An 11,095-nucleotide genomic window follows, 5' to 3' on the forward strand; every position below is an offset into this window, starting at 1 on the left:
AAGAGAAGTGAATGGATTACATAATAGGATGGAGCTGGGTTAGAGGACAGGAACAGGAAAGTGAGTTAAATCAGAGGAAGATGGAGGTACTTAGCCATTCCATCTTAGGATAGCAAATAGAAATGAATGTCAAAGAGGATGCAAAGAGGAATCTGGTGGAGGTGCTGGCAGCCATGTGTGTTGAGTTAAGATGGAAAGATAGTGCAAGAGGGTATTGGGAATAAATCTAAATAAGAGGTTTTAAAAACCTAAGCTACATGAGTAAAGTTGTATGGAATCAAAGGACGGGGAAGAGAGGCAGCTTATACTGGAACAGAAATCTAGTGGGTAGGCAACTGTACAAACCTCCTCACTTCTGATTACTTATGACAAGAAACAAGGAATAAAAAAAATTATTGTATGTAAATGTCAAAATACAAAACAGAAGAGACCACTGTTCAAAAAGAAAATCTCAGAGGGAAATGCAGAAGACAAAGATAATAGGGGAAGAACAACAGAAAATGTAGCTAGAAATGAGGAAGATAGAGAAATATGGTGAAGATTGGAAAAGATGGACGAGGGAAGAAAAAACCAATACTGATTTCATTGTCCCTAATTACAGCTGGAAGTCATCTAAATGTGAATTTTTATCATTTATTTATTTTGAAACACAACATTTATTTATCTATTTATATGGTACCGGGGACTGAACTCAGGGGCACTCAACCCCTGAGCCACATCCTCAGCCCTATTTTTGTATTTTATTTAGAGATAGGGTCTCACTGAGTTGATTAGCATCTTGCTTTTGATGAGGCAGCTTTGAACTCGAGATGGTCCTGACTCAGCCTCCCAGGATGCTGGGATTATAGGTGTGCACCACTGCGCCAGACATATATATTTATTTTTAAAAGAATGAAGGCCACTGCGCCAGACATATATATTTATTTTTAAAAGAATGAAGGTCAAAGTAACCAAGTCAGCCTGTAGGTTTCATGAAATTGGAAAAAAGCAGAACTATGAAGCAATATCACCTTCCCCAAACACACATCCTCTTCAATAGCCCCGCCAAATGTTATGGAATTTAGTCTCTACTAAATTATATATAACTTTATCTCTCAAACATCTCTGTATCGTGCTTTCTTTTTCTTTTTTGAGTTATTCCACTTTTTCAGAATTTCTTTAAATTTCTTTTTCAATACATGACTTTCTTCCTTGTTCCAAACATTTAAAAAGATAAACCTGCTCTGTAACAACATCTTTCCAGAGGCTACCCAGTTCTCTCACCTACCCTTCCCAGTTAGCTTTGTATTCAGTACATACAAGTATGATGGTCTCAATATCTGCCTATAATGTTTTAGTTCTCTAGAAATTAGGGAAATTAATGTTCCACTTATAAAATCATAGACTGTTGGAACTGGTAGGGAATTTTAGAGATCATCTAGACCAACTTATGATGAGTCATTTGTTAGTAGCTCCAGGGGACATCTTCACAACAGGGAATGTAAACAATTAGGGCCTCTTGAAAAGCTCTATAGTAAGAAAAATTGTAAGATTTCCCCCAAGGAAGGAAATGAAGCTAAGTGCACTAATTTGGACAGATGCTTAAACAGCATCTCCAACACATGCAGGCACAAATACAGGGCTATGTTGATTCAGTACCGTAGATGAGACTTCAAATCAAACAGAGACATTTATTAAGCATAGCATCATAATTAAGACATGCCAGGAATCACAGAACCAAACAGTATCCTCAGAAACACGGGAAGGCACATGAGAGGCACATAATCCAATTTATACAGAAAAACTACCTATCATACTGATATTCAGAGTCAGTTTTCTTCTTCTAAATCATTAGCTTTATAGGTTTGGTGCTCAAAATGTTACTGAGGAACTGTACTATTGAACAGATTTATAAGAAGACTTTTAAAAATAAACTGCCTAGTATAGATAGAATGCACTCAGTAACACCTTTGCAGAGGTCTAGAATAATAACCTAACTTCCATAGTTACTGCTGAGGTCATTAAAACTTAAATCAAGTGAAGAATTACATTTTTACCCACGAATTTGCCTGTGATCTTCTACTTTATTCTAGGTCTGCATCAACAAAGTTGAGAAGTGTGATGTAGTAGCCTAGAGGAGTCCTCCTAGATTTATAAGCCCTACCTCATTGTATTTGACCCTTTGGAGCCTTTGCTGACCTCTGATCCCCAGACTAGGAAGCACAAATTAAAGTCTCTTCTCTTTGTGTCTCCTAGCTCTTCACTGAGAACCAGTTAGTCAAGGGTTCCCCGGAGGGTACTGTTGCCTCCTTTGGTGTTTTGGAGATATGTGAGAAGTTTTTGTTGTTGTTAGAATGATAATGGGAACTTTGTGTATTTAATGGATATGAGCTAGTTCTGCTCAATGAATAAGTATTCTGCATCCAGTACTTTTGCACAATTTTAATGTACATTGTCTTTTCTGGAAGTTCTATTAACCGTGTAAAATAAGACTGGGTTTTTGAATGTTACCAAAAGTCAGTGGCAGTGCCACTCATGTATTTGAGCCACTGACAACTGTCCACTTAATCATTCTGTATCTGTTGTTCTCATGCCAGTGGTGACTCCATGCATAAAGACAAGTATCTATTTCATTATGTCTTTTGGTGTCGTCAGATCAGAGCATTCATGTGTGTATTATTTTACTATGAGTTTTATCTTTCTTTTATTTCTTCTGATTTTACAGTTGGGACAATACATTGATTTTTATGAACATATGTATGCAAAGGTATATTCTCCAGAATTGATTTCAGGACCATCAAGGAGACATGTATTGATCATAGAAAGAGTTCTGAGTCTGATAGAATTGAGGTAGAAAGAACATGAGTTTTGAGATCATAGCTGGATTCCAAATTCATCTCTGTCACTTACCAGTTCTTTGAATTTAGGGAAGTTTTTTCTTTAAATCTCCTTTTGTCGTCTTAATAATTAGGACAACAGTAACCCTTTTTAGCCATTGTGATTGTTGCAAGCTCCTGATTGATACATAGCTGATGTTCAACATTTGTTTCCTCTTTATTCATTTATTCAACAAACATTTAATGAAAACCTATTCTGAGCAAGCGTAAATTTAGGTGCTAGTATACAAATCAGTGAAGAAGAAGAAAAACCTATAAAATCTCTGGCTTCAGGGAAGTTGCATTCAAGTGCTGAGACATCTTACGGCATCATGACTTCCTGTCACTTCTGTTGTTCTTATGATGTGTAACTATAGTTAGTGAAAAGTATATGCCACCTGGGACTGGGGTGGTGGCTCCATGGTAGACCACTTGCCTAGCATGTGTGAAGCACTGGGTTCAATCCTCAGCCACACATATAAAAATAAATAAAGAAAATAAAGATAGTGTGTCCATCTACAACTAAAAAAGAAATTCTCTAAAAAAAGTATATGCCACCTATATGCCAAATTATATGCTTCTGAAGCTGATGTAATATTTATTTACTTCCATCTCCATAGCCACTACCATAGTCCTCTGTTTATAGTTTGCTTTTTAGTCTTCAATGGGATTGGATTATCAGATATATTTCATATTAAGACTTCAATCATTAGAAGTTCTAAAATTTAAAAGTAAGTTTAAATAGTACATAATACACTTAATAGATGCAGTGAAAGTCAAGAGTATTCTGTACATATGCCATTATGTTTATTGATGACCATGACCCAGCGTTGTTTCATTTGTTAGTTTTTGCATAATTCCAACTTAGACTAGGTAAAATAATGCTCCACTTCTGCACCTATTGTGATCTTAGCCCTGCATTGAGGTGAGAGTTCATGAAGCTGGACGAATGTGTTCATTCTGAGCCTGCACACCCTCCTTCTGGACTGTGTTAAGTGTTCTGCTTGATGGACTTCATCACTGGCTCTAGGAACTCAGCAAATTTCTTTTCCAGATCTATTCTGTTGCTGGGAAACATACCAGTAGGGTCAAAGGGTGCAAAAGAGAGAATAGTTTGCAGAAGTAATGGATGAAATTGTGATATTTGAGCATGGGCACTGACATGCATGCTCATAAGATCTCTGGAGAGCCAGATAGAGGGTACAGTGGAAAGTTCAGAATGCAGTCTAATGTTTTGATGTGGCATTATAAAAAAATCCCAGGATAAAAATTAAAAGGTTGCAAAAATAAAGGAATAGCAATAACATATTCAAGAGTTTGTTATAATTTTTAACTTCTAAATATTCTCCTGTATAGCATATGAGCTTCTACTTTTAATTTCACCCTGGGTACCACAAATATCAGAGATGGTTCCATTTTTTATTATTCTTTTCTAATTAAATTAAAACACACAGAGTTGAGTATGTGCATATAGTTATAGTGCATATAGTTATACATAATATTTATGAATCTGACATATTCATAAATGTGTATAATATAATTTGCTCCATTTTAAATCCCAGTACTTCCCCTTTCCCTCCTCTACTCCCTTCCTAATCTCCTTTCTCCATTGTCTTCCTTCTATTTATTTATTTTTTTATATAAAATTGGTGCTTTATAGTTATCTATAAAAATCGAATTCATTGTGATTTATTTATACATGCACAGAGCATAATTTGGTCAATTTCATTCTGTACTTCCTCCATTTTCTCATCCCTTTTCCCCTCCCCTTCAATCCATTTCCTCTCTGTAAAAATAAGAGAAACATTGTGTGTTTAGTTTTAGGCTGCTTCTTATAGAATTTCTCTAATCTTATGTATCCTAACACAAAATTTTAAAAAAATCTATAAAATATCCTTTCTTTTTGTGCCATTTATCTAAACTTGTGCTTTATATTAAATTGTATTCAGGATTCCAAATTTTAACAAAATTGTTATATATGTTTTTCTTTTTTAAATATATATTTTCCCTGGTGATGAAAAAAAAAACATGTATACATTGGTGGTTTTATCTAGAGTTTCAGCATGATAATATATATTTTACCTAAAGATATCCCTAATATTGTTGGGGTTTTCTGTTTAAATTTTTTTTGGGTGTAAAATCCCCATAATTGCTCTTTTCAAAGAAAGGTGCATTTATTTGTTTATTTCCATATACCCCATTTTAGAATATTTTCTCTGTTTTTCACACAAACTATGACACAAAGTTCCTACTTAGCCAGTTGCTCGAATTTATGATTTTTACATTGCAGTTACAATACATTGATATATAATGGTCTGATTTGTGTTAGTCTTTATGTATTTCCTGAAGCAATTTTCCATAATATATATTTTAATAGAATAATTTCATTTCTCTTTATATATATGATAGCTTCTCTTTTTGATATATGTTGACAATTTTAAAATGTATATTTCACTGCATGATTGTTCTTATATGTGGAATATAAAAAAGTTGAACATGTTGAAATGGAAATTAGAATGGTGGTAATCAGAAGCTGAGTGTGTAAGGCAGATGGGGAAAGGGATATATTGGTTGAAGGATACAGGCATAAATTTTTGTGACCTGTTGCACAGAATGATGACTATAATTAACAATAATGTATGTTTCCAAATTGCTTAAAGAAGAGATTTTAGATATTCTCACCACAAAAAACTTGTGAGATGATAACTATGTTAATTAGCTTGATTTAGTTATTTCACAGTATAAATATTGTGTAGTACATTACATTGTACTACATAAATATATACAATTATTATTTTTCAATTAAAAATACAATTAAAAAGTTCATATTTATACCATATATTTTTATATTATAGTATATTATTGTTAATATCTTCCTATGAATGCAATTATCATTAATGTTTCATAATCCTCTTTTTTAAAGGAATTGTTTAATTTTATTTGTTTAATCACTTTCTGCTAATTCTAGCCTATCAGATTAATGTATGCAAATAATTGAATATGCTTATAATTTTAAAAGATCTTTATCTTCAAATTCATGATGAAATCTTATTTTATTTTTTGCATGTTTATTCTTTCATGTGAATTAATATCATCACCTGACTTCTCTGCCTAACACATCAATCTATGCATTAAGACACAGCTCATGGGCTGGTGTTATGGCTCAGTTGTAGAGCGCTCACCTACCATGTGTGAGGCCCTGGGTTCAATCCTCAGCACCACATAAAATGAATACATAAATAAAATAAAGGTATATAAAAAAGACATAGCTGCAGTAGAGCGTTCATTTAGCATGTGTGAGGCCCTGGGTTCAATCCTCAGCACCACATAAAAATAAAATAAAGGTTAAAAAAAAGGACACAGCTCATGTATTACCATTATAATACCTTCAACATTCCTTCATTCAGTAATTCAACAAAATTTATGGATTGCTGTTTTAATCAGCTTTTTTGTTTGCTATGACAGGAAGAACTGACAAGAACAATTTTAGGAGGAAAAATTTATTTTGGGGCCTCATGGTTTTAGAAGGCCCAGTTCATAGACAGATGACTCCATTCCTTAGGATCTGAGGTATGGCAGGACATCATGTCAAAAAAATATTTGGCAGAGGAAAACAGTTGGGAACATGGAACCAGGAAGGAAAGAGAGAGAGAGAGAGAGAGAGAGAGAGAGAGAGAGAGAGAGAGATTGATTCCCCTCACCATAGAAAAAAATATATACCCAAAGGCATGTCCCAATGACCTACCTCCAGTTTCACCTTACTTGCCTACAGTTACCACCCATTTAATCCCTGTTAGTGGATTAACATGCTGATTAGGTTTAGGCTCTCATAACCTGATCATTCCACTTCTAAAATTTCTTGCATCGTTCCACACAAGAGTTTTGTGGTGATACCTAATATCTAAACCATAACAAGTGAATATTGTGCTACATGAACAGTTCTAAGCACTGGTGATTCAATAGTAAGTAAAAACAAGAAGTGATATGTGTTCCCATGGGAAAAATGATATTAATTTAGTAATCACTGTTAGGATATGCAGGGTTCACCAGAGACTCGTGTGATGAAGGATTGGTGCAAATGCTGCTATGTTTGGAGGTGGGCTTTTGGGATGTGTTTGGATCATAAGGGCTCTGATGTCATCCGTGCATTAATCCACTGATGGATTAATACTGTGATGATATTACAGGAGGTGCTGGGAATTTTAGGTGGGACCTAGTTAGAGAAAGTGTGTTGCTGGGGACATGCCCTGAAGGGTGTTTCTTGTGCCCAATCACTTTCTCTCTTTCTGTCTCTATCTCTCTCTCCCTCTCTGCTTTCTGGCTGCCATGAGCTAAACAGCTTTCCTCTGCCATACCCTTCCATCATGATGTTTCTGCCTTGAAGCCAGTTGACCATGGACTGAAATCTCTGAAACAGTGAGCCAAATTAAATCTTTGCTCCAGTAAGTTGTTTTTCTCAGGCATTTGTTACAGTGACAAAAAACTGACTAACACACATACTATATCAAGGATAACTTTAGACAGAAACAGGAGCTCTGAAGGAAAGGGAGAGTTGTATGAGAAAGATATCAAAGAGACTCAATTTGGATGCATCTTTGATCTCACAAGGTAGTAATAACAGGTCAAACCCAACTGTCTGAAACTGAAGACCCAGATGACTGACACATTGATTGCTAAGGTAGTTGCTATACCTCATGACCACAACACCCCCTTTTCTGTATTCAGACCTTTTTTCCCAGTGACTTTTCTTCTCTAGTCATGAAAGATAATTTCTCCTGACTTGGGATGCAGGCCGGTCTTTCAACTTGCTTTCTCTTGACTTGCTTTCTTTCAACTTTTTTTTTTTCTAGAATGTGACATCATACCGTAATTGTGACAATTTCTTTTACCCTGGCTTCAGAAAACCCACATCCTCCTAATTTTTCCTCTTGTTCTCTATCAATCAATATTTTTTTTTCAGATAATTTTTTTTCTGTCTTTAAATGCTATGTTTCCTTCAAGTATATCCTAGTTTATCTTCTCTTTCCTTTAAGTATTGTCTTCTGGGAAACCTCAATAAGACAGAGCTTCAGTTGGATCTATATGTTGATGATTCTCATATTTATATCTCTTCAAACCAATAATCCAAACACTTCAAACCAAAACCCCGTGATTTTGCCATTTCCGTAATTAGGCATCCCTGTTTGTGAAAGATAAGGCTGAAGCACCATTCTTAACACTTCTCTCTTTCTCAAGTCTGGTTTGTGACCAGCTCTCAGTTTATCTTCTAAATGCTCTTCAATCTCCTTTTATTTCAATTGCAACCACCCTATAATGATTCTTTCCTCACTTTTGTAGATGCCAAGAAATTCTAACAGATCTCAAGACATCTATTCTAGACCATATTGATTTTTTTCTCCACCATGTAGCCAGAGTGTTTTCAAGATTCAAATCTGATCTTATCAATAAATTCCCTACCATAGTCAATAAAAACACTTCATTCTCTATCCCCACTGATTAAAAAAAAAGTATTTTTCCATACCTTTGTGAATTGGCATCTCTGGCTAGAACACTTCCTTCTCTGTGTCTAGGCGTACTGGCCCTTCTCTTTCTTTCTTTTCTTTCTCTCTTTCACCACTCCTCCTTTACCTCCCCACTCCTTTTATTTTTGTACTGGGGACTGACCCCAGAGGCACTTTATCACTGATTCACGTCTCAAGTCCTGTTTTAAAAATTTTTGAGACAGGTTCACACTAAATTGCTAAGGCTGGCCTCAAACTTTTGATCCTCCAGCCTCGGCCTCCTGAGTTGCTGGGATTACAGGCATGCACCACTGTGTCTGGCTCATATTGTCAGAATCCTTTGAATAACACTGTGGATTACACACAAGCCATTCTATCTGTCTGGCCGTCCCTCACCAATATTGTCCTATTTAATATCTTCCCTTTCTAGAAATGTCAGAGTACATGTTATTCTTTAATGATACTTTCTCTGATATCTACTTGTTCCCATTTTAGTTCTTGTTCTGTGGTTTCATAGAAGGAACCCAGCTTTTCCCTGTGAAAACATCTTTCAGTTTGTAGGGTTAGATTTAAAAATGTGACTTGTAGGCTACTTTTCACATTTAGAAACAGAAAGATTGAATGGGTTTGATCACCCCAGTATTATTACACTTTATCACTGTCCTCATTACAGCAGATGCCAACAAATATTTTTTGTTAAGTGTATGCAAAGAATGAATGCAAGCAATGTATTATTGAAAACAGTGATGAGACTTGCATAGATTAGATGTCACTTACTGCATGGCAAACTCTGTAGCATGAGAAGCACTACAAAAAAGTTTTTAATTATTTAGCTACAAAGATCATGGATTCTTACTCATTATTTGGGGGGGGGTAAGCATAAAAAACGGAAGAAAGTTTTTTTTAAAAAAAGAACATAAATTTGTGTACCGCAGCATTCTTTTAATCAAATAGTTTTAAACTTGATTTCAAAAATTGCATCATGCAACTTTAGTGCTCCAGCTACTAAAGTTATGTGTATTTCTCTGAAATAAGTTAAGGCACTTTAAACATTAAACCAGATGACTCCCGGTAACCAGCTTTGAAAATTAGTCCAGAATTTTGAATTACATTTTCACATTTGGATTTTCAGAAAGTGAAGGAAAAAGGAAAATGGAGGAATGAACATTTGACAAAATTTCCCCCATCTGATATTCTTTGGGCAAAAGGAAAGAATAAGAGCATGTGAGATTCCAGGAGCCAAGAGACAGTCCTAAGAGGAAATGAGTTTGAATCAGTGGATGTAGGAAAGAAACTGGAAAGAAAAACAACCAACGTGAAGGGTAAGAAGAATATATGCAAATGCACAAAGAATTTCATTGGAATTGGAAATGCTTTGAAGGAAAGAATGGATTTCTTATTTTATGCCAAACTTTAAGAATCTTCTCAATGAAAGTTCCAAAAGAATAAAAGAAAGACATTTGTGAAAATCATTCTGAGGTTTCTCTAAAGAATATTTTCAGATAATTTCCAAGATGCTACTAGAAATCAAAATGACATAGTTTACAGAATAGAGCAAATGCCAAAAGGTAACAGCCACGTGCACAAAAAACAGATTATTTGTAATTTCAAAACGCAGCCCTATTTCCACACTGACCCTGACAGGGGTGCAAAACTGGTTACCAATTGCTTTGCCAGTAGAACTTGGAGTTTCAAGTTTAGATTAGCAAAGTATCCTTCCCTCAGAGGGTACCTACAATCTCAATTCCCAGAGATGCCTCCATGGCTCTATCTTCTATTTCTTTTTTTTATGTAAATTTTTAAAATTTATATATGACAGCAGAATGCATTACACTTCTTATTACATATATAGAGCACAATTTTTCATATCTCTGGTTGTATACATAGAATATTCATACTAATTCGTGTCTTCGTACATCTACTTTGGATAATAATGATCATCACATTCTGCCACCATTAATTACCCCGTGCCCTCTCTCTTCCCCTCCAACCCTTCTGCCCTATCTAGAGTTTGTCTATTCCTCCCATGCTCCCTCTCCCTATCCCACTATGAATCAGCCTTCTAATATCAAAGAAAACTTTCAGCATTTGATTTTTTGGGATTGGCTAACTTCACTTAGCATTATCTTCTCTAACTCTACCCAGTTACCTGCAAATGCCATGATTTTATTCTCTATCTTCTTTATATAAATGTTTTTTCACTTCTGTTTTTTTTTCAGACCTAGAGGAGGTTCTGTGTTTCTCATTCCAGAGATTTCTGGCTTAAGCAGCAACTACCAGACCTGAAAGTAGCTGAGACTGGAAAGTTTTCGATTGGAATTAAAATGAGGTAGTCTGAATGGATGTATAAGTCCATTTCTGATGAAGTGGGGTGAGAAGACTTTCAGAGGGATGTGCAGCTGGCTGGGAGATGGTAGGGACATCAACGGGGACAAAAAACACTGGGGCCAGGGCCAACAGAGTCAGAAACTAGATCTGAGTCTCTGGCCACTCTGCTGAGCAGAGATGTTGCCTCTGCCAATGTGACTTCCCTCTGCTGCCCTCTGTGGTGAGCTCTTTATAGGCTTCTCATGCTCCATGGTGGTGATTCTTTCCCAAAGCCCAAAGATTTCCCTTACCTTCCTCCTTGCCCATGTGCCCACACCAGTCCCTTTTTTTAGCTCTCTCTCCACCAGCTTCCAATTTACACTCTTCTTCTATCTCTCACCTTTTTTCAACTCAAGGATCAAGTCTGCAAAT

The 11,095-nt window shown here is 35.7% G+C and overlaps 1 long non-coding RNA gene across 1 annotated transcript in view; it reads left to right on the top strand.

Annotated features, from left to right (window-relative positions):
• The window catches only part of LOC144367038 (uncharacterized), a 31,921-nt gene extending 21,140 nt beyond the window's left edge, over positions 1-10,781 (top strand). Inside the window, exons 2-3 of the long non-coding RNA XR_013426244.1 lie at positions 9,489-9,678; positions 10,576-10,781. This is a non-coding gene — a long non-coding RNA (uncharacterized LOC144367038). The remainder of the gene's footprint in view (positions 1-9,488; positions 9,679-10,575) is intronic.
• Positions 10,782-11,095: the final 314 nt, after the last annotated feature.

This window comes from Ictidomys tridecemlineatus, chromosome 10 (genome assembly GCF_052094955.1).
Source record: "Ictidomys tridecemlineatus isolate mIctTri1 chromosome 10, mIctTri1.hap1, whole genome shotgun sequence".
Taxonomy (NCBI): domain Eukaryota; kingdom Metazoa; phylum Chordata; class Mammalia; order Rodentia; family Sciuridae; genus Ictidomys; species Ictidomys tridecemlineatus.